This window comes from Rousettus aegyptiacus, unplaced genomic scaffold (genome assembly GCF_014176215.1).
Source record: "Rousettus aegyptiacus isolate mRouAeg1 unplaced genomic scaffold, mRouAeg1.p scaffold_m13_p_16, whole genome shotgun sequence".
Taxonomy (NCBI): domain Eukaryota; kingdom Metazoa; phylum Chordata; class Mammalia; order Chiroptera; family Pteropodidae; genus Rousettus; species Rousettus aegyptiacus.
Window position 1 is genome coordinate 13,059,585 of NW_023416291.1, and position 12,473 is coordinate 13,072,057.

The 12,473-nt window shown below is 36.2% G+C and overlaps 1 pseudogene; it reads left to right on the forward strand.

Moving 5' to 3' along the window:
* Positions 1-10,871: 10,871 nt before the first annotated feature.
* Positions 10,872-10,990, forward strand: LOC118612618 (annotated as a pseudogene).
* The last annotated feature ends 1,483 nt before the right edge of the window (positions 10,991-12,473 follow it).

Genomic DNA, 12,473 nt, shown 5'->3' on the forward strand with positions numbered 1-12,473 from the left:
GCTGAAAATCGTGATTCAACACACCTATCACACTTCCGAAAATATTTCCTATATGTATGTTATACATGTGCTAACTCATATAAGCAAAATATACACATTACGGCATTTTTACAGTAGCAGGATTGGCCATAACTTAAATGTTTATCGATAGATATATAACTAAATAGATTCTACTCCATGAATATGATAAGACATATGCCACCTTTAGAAAGAATAAGATAATTTTTTGTATGTACTGTTAAGAAACTGATCTTGTAAAGTGAAAAAAGCAAAATACAGAATTATGTATATGTACAGGATGGTGGCATGTGTTTATGTTTATGTACATATACATATGTAAACAGTATCATCAAAGAACACACATATCCCTGGAAAAGAGAACTAGATGATAAAGGGATGGAATGAGGAAGAAACTTGTTTTTTTAAACAAACCCTTTTGTACCTTTGAATTTTGAATTTTGAATCCAGTGCGTGGATTTCCGTTTTAATGAACACATAAACTTGGAGCATATCTTCTGTATTGAGTGGACTTCTTGGTACTACATATGCAAAGGAAGTGGGTACCCCATGCCTTGAGAAAAAGGGGCAGCCTACATTTATATGACCAGATGAAAGCCACTCATTAATACACACTGGTGTGGAGAGCTGCTTTCTATAGGGGCAAATTGCATAGGAGTTAAAAATTAAAGAGCCCCCCTGGGAACATAGATATTGAGATCTTGACCTCATCTCTTTTGAGATTATTGCTATCAAAAACTTTCTAATTGATTAATATAGTCCCACCGATGAGAATGACTTAACAGTAGTTCCAGAGGGGGACTTTGCCATTAGGGGAAAAGCAAAATGCATCTGGACTGGTGAGCTGGATCAGAGCCAGGAGCGAATGTTCACAGTTAAAGAGCTAATTGCAGTAGAGCAGGTGGCTGTGACTTGACTCTCTTGCTCAGCCAGCCCCTGAGAGGTGCCCTTGTTTTGATTATAATGCGAGCGTGAACTAAAGAGTTAAACTTGACAGACCAAGTCTGAAGCAGCCTCGCGAACACCACACTGAGGAGATGAGATGCCTTCCCTGGAAGTACCTCAGCAGCCTCAATATGTGCCCAGCTCCTCGTGGCTGAAGAGCATTAGTATTTGTCACAATACTAATGTGACCACAGATAAGCTGAACACTATGGGAGAGACCTCCACAATATCCTAATTGCAAGACCTTCCATTTTTAGCAGCAGCATGTGGCAGTGTCAAAAGTAAAGTCATAAGGAGACCTCCCTCCTCTTTCTTCATGAGTTTGGAATTGTGACTATCTCTTAAACTAAGTAAGCCCATAAAGGTTATGAGTAGTTTTTAATTTGATGGAAGAGCTGAAAACCTCATTTAAGGCACTGGACTTTCCAGTAACTTTGGGCATGTAAATGCTCAAGCCAGTATTAATTTGAAAGATAAAATAAATATGAGCTCCTTTGTATCCCAGGGTGGTGAAGAAGCCCATACCAGTAACATAAAAAAGAAGAAAAATGTCCATGGCTGACCTTGGGGATACCCAGGGAAAGCCAAACATGTAGCTGGGCCTCAAGCAGAACAGGACCGGAGAAGAGCTGGCCTCTCCAAGCCTGGAACTGGCAGGTGGTTCAGCGAATAAGGCCGCTGGGAAGCAGAACACCCGGAATCGGGGTCTCACCTTGGCACTCCATCGCTAATGCGACAGCTCCTCCATCAGGTCTTCTTTCTTCTTCTGCGACCACCCAACCTCTGCACCCTCTGTATAACTTGGTTTTATTCTCATAGCTTCTGTTTACAGGTGACTTTGGCTCCACTGTGCCCATAGCTGTTTAGCTTTGGCTCCCTCTGCTGCCTCTGAACTTCCTAACTTACATGACCTACAACAAGAACTAATTTAATACGGCAGACTTTGCATGGGCCAAAGTTACCACAAGAAACCATCTGCCGGCCTATTGTTTCACTTCCCATGGGTTCCGACCATCCTGGCTCTGTGCGTGTGAAAAAACCACAGGTGGGAATGAAGGGGAGAGCAGGAGAGAGCCGGTTCAAAGGCAAGCCGCCTTGGACTCCTCATTAGCAGAGTCTGAGCACAGGGCTATTTTCTTTAGAAGGGGCTGTGGGCCTCTGCAGAATCCCCTGCAAGTCTTCATGCTAGGAAATTATGGGAACTTGGAAATTTCATGAAAACAAGGTCTACAGGCACTTGGTAGGCATTTGTTTAAGCACTGATTTTAACAAGGGATAAAAATATGGGCTCTGAGTGGAATGTTAAATGAAACTCACTGTAACTGGATTGCTAAACAAAGTTCACTTAGAATTTAGGAAATTAATGAATTAAGTCAAAATTTTGCCAAAAGAAAAATGCTCCCTAAATTAATAGAATTTTAGGGTTCTTTGTATGTCCCTTCTTGTTCCGTGAAGCTACTTAATGTGCCCAAATCCTTACTTTATGTGTTACAGCAGGTTATGATTAAACCAGAGTTTAATTTATGCTCCACAATGGTATACTCACAGCCCCTGATTAGACTATGAATTGAATATATTAAATTTAAAACTATTATGTTGAGTAGAGAATAAAAAATATCATTAGTTAGTATCTAATGTGGTGATCTTTCAGACTTGGGCTGATTGCTGGACCAGCCTCCATAACAAAACAAGGATTACACCTTGATTTAATGGCTTCCTCTCTCCACAAGCCCAAGGGCACAATAACAAACCATAAGGTTACTGGGCAAAGATAATAGAAAAGAATCAAGAAAGTCTACACAGTAGGAAGAATTCCAAGACATTTTCTTTTTTTTTTTTTAATCTTGGATTTAAAATCGCAAGGGCTTCAGCTGCCTAAAGAAGGTGAACATTCACAGGCAAAATGGTGACGGGCTGGCCATACATTTACAAGTGGTGGGTTTACGTTGTGACTTTATTTGCTCTCTTAGGAAAATACTGAGACTGCAGCCAGATATATATACGTTAATTCAATTCTGGCACTAAAAATCGAATTAACTTTTTTCAAACAAATTATGGAGAGTAATGCAAATTTAGATCTTTTTGGTTTTTTTTTTTTCCGGTCCCAATGTATGTGACAAACATCTTTAGAATTTTAAGCATACTTATTCTATCTTATGTTATGTTTCCTTCTCCTTATTGATTTACTTTGCTAAGTAAAACATTTTACTGTACACAGAAGCAAGCTTGGAAGCTTTCTGTAAATCGAACATTATGTTTCTTTTACTAGCTGCCTCTAGGGTTTTGAGCTATAATGACTTTTCTTTTAACTACCTCATTATTTGGTGAAAAAATATATGAGATTATAAATATATTTTCGTGTGCCTATCAACACGTACTGACACAAAGAATTAGAAGGTACATCGCTTCTTCTCTTTGATAAGTAAATACTAGACTTGGCATTCTTAACACTATGGCATGACATGGGTACTTTGTGACCTCGTCATACTGCCAACCTTCCATGAAAGCCTTCTACCTTCTTAAGTTAAGGACTTTCATAGCTATTCAGGTCAGGCAGATACCACGAAAACTTCATATTGTAAGGCAGAAAGTTCTAGCCCAAGCAGTTACCCATCTTATCTGTAATTAACAACCATGTAGAATACAAGGTACATCTTTGGTGCTGCATTAATAATAAATGACAGTAATAAAGTTGGAGGATCAACGATAAATCAATTCAAATGAAGAAACTCACAATAACTGAGAGGAGGAGTACTGAAAAAGGATACATTGAACAAAAACAAAATGAATAACATCTTAAAGCAAAAATGATGATTTTGTAATATAAATAACAGTTGATCTAATAGAAAGTAGCTAACTTATCAAAAATATAACATCAAAGAGTTCCAAACATGAAACCAGAAAGAATATAATATTTCCACAAAAATTAGAAGTTCTTTAATGTGCACAAAAAAGATTTTAAATTTTACTTAAAGCAAAATAGAGAAAAAGTTTAAAAATTATCATATATGTATATTTCAATTAAAATCGCAATGACAGTTACCTTTCAAAACCGACTCGTCATTAGCCACCAGTTGCTGTTCCTTTTCCCTGGGTTAAGGCTCCCTACTCTGGCTTTTCCCCTTACACATCTATAATAAATACAAAGCGCAAGAGGAAAGTCACTGATTTTTCTCTTTTTTTTTCTTTTTTATTTGAATAAATTAAATGTGTAACATTGTGTAATTTAAAGTGTACAATATGTTACTTCGATATATTTATATATTGTGATTGCTAATGTCACCATATTTATCACATTACATAATTATAGTACATCACCAATTATTAAATGCTGTGCCCCTGAACCTTCATTACTCCTTTGCTCCTTAAAATATATCATCAACATTTTATAAAGAAAATACAGAAAAATTGTCTTGTCCTCATATATTTTTCATGAAGGGTAAAAGTTGTTATGAGGATAGGAAATATTAGTAAGTTGTCTAAAAAGAATGCCGTGATGAGTCCCTGGACACCATCTCAGCTTAGCAACCCCCTTATTTCAAAGGGAGAAGTAGGCTTATCCAGGTAAGAATGTAGTTTCCCAAAAACAAATATAATACCTTCTAATCCTCTTTCTTTCTTACTCTCTCTCCCTTTACTGAATGACACTTTTGATTTGGTAGTTGGGTTACTTCTCAGACAATATTAAAATATTCTTTAATAGTCCCTAATTTAAAGGAGGAGATGCATACCTGTGTGGTCTTGGGTTAGATCCTGGGGCAACCCAGGCAGCTGGGAATGCAAAAGCTCCTATTTCTGCAATATTGACGTCTTTAAAGAAGTTACTGAGTTTTTAGAAGTCACAGAAAGAAAGGTATGATTGAAAAATCATCCTATATGTATATATTTTTAATTTAAATGGTAGTTATTTTTTGGACACAATTTAGGAAGTTTTATATCTACATTTTGTTAAATTATAAGATAATCACACACACACACACACACACACACACACACACACACACACACCCCTAAACACACATACACACTGAATATGAATTTACCAATGGTTTTGTTATTCCAAGACTTTCAGCAGTTGAGACCATAGAATTTAACGTGGAACCAAATTCCAATAACCAAAGGTACAGCTCAGACAAAAGTTAGAGATCAGATACTGGACAAGGTTAGAAACAACCAATTCCGAACTAGAGATCAAGTCAGGGAGATGCAGCAGCCAAAGGTTAAGACAAGTCATCACGTCCAGATCCAGGGCCTGTGAGCATATGAAAGTGAGGACGAGAGAACTGGAATCAGATCAATGAGGAAACGGCTGCTCTTTCTTTTTAAAATAAAAGCAAGCTCTGTAAAGTGATACAGAAGGAATTCACATTTGAAAATGCTGAATGCTAAGTCTGATTAGACGAAGACTATGAATACAGGCATACATACCTTGGAGATATCGTGGGTTTGGTTCTAGACAGCCACAATAAAGCAGGTATTGCAATGAGGCAGGTCACATGAATTTTTTGGTTTCCCGGTGCATATAAAAGTTACTTTTACATTATACTTAATCTAATAAGTGAGTAATAACAGCGTTGTCTTTAAAAAATGCACATACCATAATTTAAAAATATTTTATTGCTAAAAAATGCTAACCACCATCTGAACCTGTTAGAAAAATGGTGCCAATAGACTCGCTCAACGTAGGGTTGCCACAAACCTTTAACTTCTAAAATAAATAACTAAATAATATCGGCAAAGCACGATAAAGTGCAATAAAACGAGTTATGCCTGTATGTGGCACCCAAAACCAGGGTAAATTCACCTTCTCAGTTCCGGGGAACACTCTGAAAAGCTTGTAAAAGGTTATACCCTGAGAGCTTTTGTGCAGAAAGCATTTTAAAGTTTGAGATAGAGAATGGATACTATCTTGATAATGGAATTACATTAAGCTGCTAGAAATGTGTGTATTTTTCATAAGTTTCTATTTTTAATAATGCCTTAGAGATTCGTTTAAAGTCACTCTAAGTGACCATTTCCATAGATTACTTACTTCTGGGCAGCCTAAGAAACAGTCCCACTACCCAGAGTGAGACACAAAACGGACTTTTATGAATTTTCATGAACATTCGGATGATTTTCAGACAAAACAAGTCTTTCCCACAGGCAATTAAGCACCTTTGGGAATGCCAATGACAGTTCTGCATGATTTTGAGCTCGAAGTTCACATCTATTCATCTTTTGTTTAGTTGGAAAAATAAGAACTATTCTCTCCAAAGCATAAAGAGGCTTTAAACAAAATTGAGGTGAAATGTTGGAACATTTAGGTCACGATGATGCTGACTAGCTGAAACTGACGCATATTTCCTTATCTTCTCATAAAAATAAAACGAAGAGATGAGAGTTATAAGAGCAATAGAAACATGTAAAAATCAATTACGCATGAACTATCCACCCCAAATTATAGCTTATGTGGGTTATAAAATAATCATTCACAGGACCTCTGATACAGCGATTAAGTTTTATAAAAATGCATTGGATAACACACCGGTTAACTATTTAATACTGCAGATTTCCCCACCATGCTCACTTTTACTTCTCTTTCTACATTCGTGCAGGAAGCAACAACTTCTAGTGCTCAGTACTTAGTACAGGAGAGGCAGGGGTGCTTACTTTTTGGTGGTAAATAGGTCCATTAGATCAGAGTGAAGCATAACCTCTAGAGGTTATACTGGTCACATACAATCCGGTCATAGATCTATAACAAATTATTCAAATTTCAAGTTATTTTTTTTTTAATTCCAAAAATAAATTTACTTCCTTATACTTTTAAGAATAAAGACCTGAGAGCAGAAGAAACGCCTCACTCTATCTAAAAAGCCATCCTAAAGGAATGTCTGCTATATACCAGGTATGTGCTAGAGATTGTATTCATGAAGTTAGTTGTAAGGTTAAGAGCTGATAGGGGAATTCTAGCAATAAAGGTGTGGATCATATATAAATTCAAAGGGTGAAACTATCACATTACTTTACAAATACCAGGCCCAGAGAAATAATACCTCATTCAAGTTTGAGAAATCAAAAGGAAATGGGTAAAAAAGGACCTTTAAAATAAAAATCCTCTGAGACACATAAGAAAGAACTTAGCTATTACTTTAAAAATACATAGAAATGTCTACCTCTAAATAATAGTATCTAAGAAATAAAAATTCATATTGTTTCTGTTTTTTTAATCTCGGTAAAAAATAAGAAATCATGGACTCAGTGAAATAAGAGATAAGACACAAGATAAAGATCGAATTGTCAGAGAAAAAATGCAAAGAATCCTTCTAAAAAAGCACAATAAGATATATAATAATTAAAATATGCATTGGAGCATGTAAAGCACAGAATTGAGATTGCATAAAATCCGACCAGTGACAATCTGGAGAAATTCTCTAAGAACATGATAGCTGCAATGAAAGAGAAAATTCAATGTTCGAATAGTTATCACCACTGACAAAGAAATCAGAAGTAATTGTCAGATTTATTAGAAAGAAAATATTAAAATACTCTGAAGTGGAAAAAAAATGAAAGCATAGACATTTATAGATCAAAAAGGCTCGTCAAATTCTAGGCAAAATTAACATATAACAAGCTAAATTAAATATAAACTAAATAAAATTTAAATTCCAAAATAAGATTTTATAAAAATTCAAGCAGAAATAGATTACTTTGGAAGAATCAAACACCAGAATTATCTTCAGAATTTGGGAAGAAAAAAAAGATATGGCGATTATATTATACCCAGATAAGATAACATGATGAAATGGCTTAAGGAACATACTACCAATATATATCTACTTGAAAAATCAAATAAAATTTCTTCTTCAGAGTAATAAGAGAAAAATTAAAAGTAAGAATGAGAAAATCAAAGTATAAAAGGATTATGTGAATCATTTAAAACATGAAAACATGATATATTAGCTGGGGAACGAGTGAAGAAGCTCAAACAAAAATCTTGCAAAACACCGTGGTTCCAGTAAGACTGCCGTTTACTTCACTTTCTTGTAAGAGTCTAGACAGAGAAGGCAGTCCTGACAGGCAGGCGAACAGTCCACTAAGTCATATGAGGACCCAGTTTCCTCAGTCTTCTTGCTCGGCCATTTCTTAAGAGTGCTGTACCCACGTATAAGGTTAAAGCTGGCAAGGGCAATCACATCCACATTCTAGGCCACAGAAAATGGGAAATAGAAGGTAGGGAAAGCAAGTACTCTATTTCCCGTAGACAAAACTGGTCTGGAAATTGCACACATCTCTTTATAATGATATAGGCAATATTAATGTAAATACCTTGGGTCTTGAGAAATATTTATTAGAACTCTTTTGCTAACGAGAAACCCCAAACCAGAGTAGCATACCTGTTTTAAAGCAAACTTTATCATAGGATAGAAGAGTATAGTAAGGACATGGATGTGGCCGCCAGGCCTCGAGAAAAATGAAAAACAGAAATTCAATGCCTTCATGACTCTTTCTCCATCTTCGCCACTGCTCATTTGTATGAGGCAGCTCCAGCCTCCTTTCTACATCTGCAGCCAGGCATTCTCTGCTTTTGTAATCCATAGGGCAGCAATTTCAAAAGACTAGCAAGAGTAAGACGAAATTTTAATAGCTTCATTTCAAAGAGGGTCTGATGGGATCAGCGCGGTGCACAGGCAGGGCCGGGAGGCCAGTCCTGTATTAACTAACGTGGCTGTTCTCACGATAGCTGTGGCAATTACATTAGTGCAGAATGTGAGTGGTCCAAGATATCAGGGTGCCAATGCCACAAGTTTCCACTGCCAAAGAAAGTGTCTACAGAGATAGTTTGAAATGGCCCCAGCATGTTCCAGTACCAACTCCAGCCCACTTCAGCCATTCTCCTCTATCTAAGGGGAGGGAAAAACCTGAGAAACATTTGTGAAGTTCAGAGCCCAGAGGCACAGGCTCACTAAGAGGCTGAGACATAATCACAGGGCTAATCATAGAACACTTCCCCTCTCCACCTCTACCTTACCACCGCATTACTGAGGGCCATTTACAGAAGTTCCTTGTTCATGTCCAGCTAGCAAGAAAAAATGACAAGGCATACTAAAAGGCAAAACAAAACAAAACAAAACAAACAAACAAAAAACACACATAATTTGAAAAGACAGAGGAAACATCAGAATGAGACCTAGCAGGGGGGTGGGAATTATCATAAGAGGATTTTCTAAAAACTATGACTAATCTGCTAAGGGTTCTAATGGATACAGTAGACAGAACATAAGAACAGACAGGCAATGTAGCAGGGAGGTGGAAATCCTAAGGAAGAATCAAAAAGAAATGCTAGAGATCAAAAACACCGTGACTAAAATTAAGAATGCCTCTCATGGGTTTATTATTGCATGCGGCAGAGGACAGACTCTGAGCTTGAGGGTATCTCAGTATACACCTTCGAAACTGAAAAGCAAGGAGAAAAAAGACTGGAAAGAATAAAAACAGATGATACAAGGATGGCGGGACAACTGCAAAAGGCGCAACATACACCTGTAAGAACCGGAAGGAGAAGAGGGAAAGGACAGAAGAAATTTTCGAAACAATAATGAATGAGAATTTCCCCAAAATGATGTCAGACACCAAAATGCAGAACCAGGAAGCTCCGAGAACATCAAGCAGAATAAACGCCAAAAGACCACACATAGGCATATCGTTTTCAAATTATAGAAAATAAAAAATAAAAACATCCTGGAAAAAAGCTTGCATGCAAATGTTTATAGCAGCTTTACTCACAATTTTCAAAAACCAGCAGCAACTAAGTTCTCCTTCAATAGATAAACACGTTGGTACGCCCAAACAATGGAATGTTATTCAGTTGTAAAAACTGGAAAAGGTAAAACTACAGAGATAAAAAAAATATATATCAGTGCATGCAAAGTGTTTGGGGACAAAGTGTCTGGGAAGAAGTGTTAAACAGGTTAAGTACCGGAGGTTTTTTTAGGGCATTGAAACTATTCTGTATGATATTATAGTGATGGATACATGATACTATGTATTTGTCAAAACGCACAGACATATGCAGCATAGAGAATGAAACGTAACATGTCCAAATGATTAAAAAATCATTTAGAACATTAGGAGAATCTCAGGATGGAGCCAAGAACATGACGAAACAATATAACTGTACTACACATGTATCAAACAACCTCACCAAAGGGATTGAGGGGAAAAGGGGTTGTCCTAAGCAGCTTGGAAAATAAGTGGAGGCTGTGAAATGAAAGCCCAAATAAACTACGCAGAAGCACTATAATCTAGTTGATAATGTTGTTTGCCACAGAAGTCCAGATTAATAATTCTGATATTACTACCCTTGTACTGAAACTAAGTGATTAGAGAAACAGATGGCAGATGGCAGAAGCCAGATTTCTCACTGCGAAAGTGCCAGATTACACGTAAGCACGGGGAAGAGGCTAGAAGGGTCCGCGTGGTAATGAATCTGGGCGGGAGGACGTCAGCATGAACACATGTTTAGCTTAACATGACAGAGGGTTACACAGAAACGTTTCTATTTCCAGATATTTATATGTGTCTATATGAACTTATAAATACAAATATATGTATATACACAGGTCAGCATACACCCATATATTCTTTTGCTTTGTCAGATGAGAGGGCCAAGAAGCAAAATCACCTCAGTACCAATGAGCATGTCTGGTGCCAGATCTTAGTTTCTAATGTGGTTCCCCAAAAAAGGGAATCAGGGCTCCTTAGAGAAATGAGTCTAGGGCTGGTACAGAAAATAGACACCATAATAAGCATGTATTTTGTGTTTCCAGGAAGTAAGAAATTGCTTTAAAACATGCACACACACATACATACATAATGACTGAAGGATATGCTGAAGGATGTATTTTAAATTTTAAAATATATTATACTATGGCCATGCCACCCTGAACATGCCTGATCTCGTCTGATCTTGGAAGCTAAGCAGTGTTGGGCCTGGTTAGTACTTGGATGGGAGACCACTTAGGAAAACCAGGGGCCGTAAGTGTTAAAAAATATATATTATATTATATATTATATTATATTATATTATATTATATTATATTATATTATATTATATTATATTTTACTATCACCTCATAATTTAAGCATGAAATAAACAATAATCAACTTTATAACATATAACATCTTGTTTTCTATAGAATGATAGCTTCTAAGTTTCATCGAGAATTATACTGACATTATTTATTAACTTTAATGACAGCCTGTAAGGAAGATAGAAATACTATCGTCTCCGAAATTGAGACATTGATAGAAAAAGTGACTTAAATTTGTAGAGCACAGGACTAATAGCCAAATTTTAAAATTATCAGTTGTTTGGCATTGGAACAATGTTTGAGGCTAATTGTCATTATATTTCATTTCTGCTTCCATAGGACTTTGTGTTCGTTGGAAAAGAGGCACTCTCCTACACATTGCAAATAAGTGCTCAAATGTATGCTGATTTAGAACAATTGGTTAAGATCCCTTAGTTAAAGAAAGAAAGAAAAGAGATCTTGGATATACTCCAAAGTGTTTTAAAAGAAAACAAAAGCTAATTCTAATGAATAAAGACATGCACTGCAATGTCTTTTTTTCCAATTATCAGAAATTATACAGCCTGGACTAATTTCGCCAAGAGATTTAAGGACTGGAAATGCGGAAAAAAGAAAATATTTCTACTGGAAATCTCTCATTAGCTCCTTCAATAGTTTTTACATTTTTAAGATTAAAAAATAAATATATACACACGCACGCACGTGCACACACACATTTACATTAAGAAAAGAAAAAGAGGATGAGCGGGAGGAGAAAGAAAAGGAGACGAAGACTGTACGTGGCCCATAAAACCCTCACATTTTATTTTCTGGCCCTTCACAGAAAAAAATTTCCAGCTCTTGCTTTAGAAGATTCCTCAGCAAATGTTCGTGTGAGTCCGTGTCCTCTGAATTACTGCATTTTAAAAACTATGTACATTGGATCTTCTGTGCCTATCTCGAATCTTTTTTTTTTCCTGATTCTTCTCCTATTATTTTATTTTGTATTTGTTCTCTTGACCGTTTATGTGCCTTTTCTCATTCGCTCTTGCTTAATTTTCAGCTGAATCTATTCACCCTTAGTTACTTGTTTAGACTTCATTTCAAAGATGATTATTTTCTTTCCTTCAGTGTCTTTCCTGTGTTGGGTAAACACGTTTCCCACCCTCCTGTTTTCTGGAGCTTTTGCTTTTGTTTTTGCCCATTAGATTTCTGAAATTTCTAATTTGAGAATTTTTTTAATATTTGAAAATACTTATTTAAGGATATTCAACCATTTTTAGGTACAGTTTTCTTCTGCTTCGTGGTTATTTGGCAGAAGAGGTTTTCATCAGCTAAACTATTTTGTTTTCATTTTTTCTTATTATAACAGCTTTTTGAACGCCACCTGTCATTTCCTATTTATTTCATAATAACTTTTCCCTTTAGTCAACAATAATGGTATGAATTGAAAAG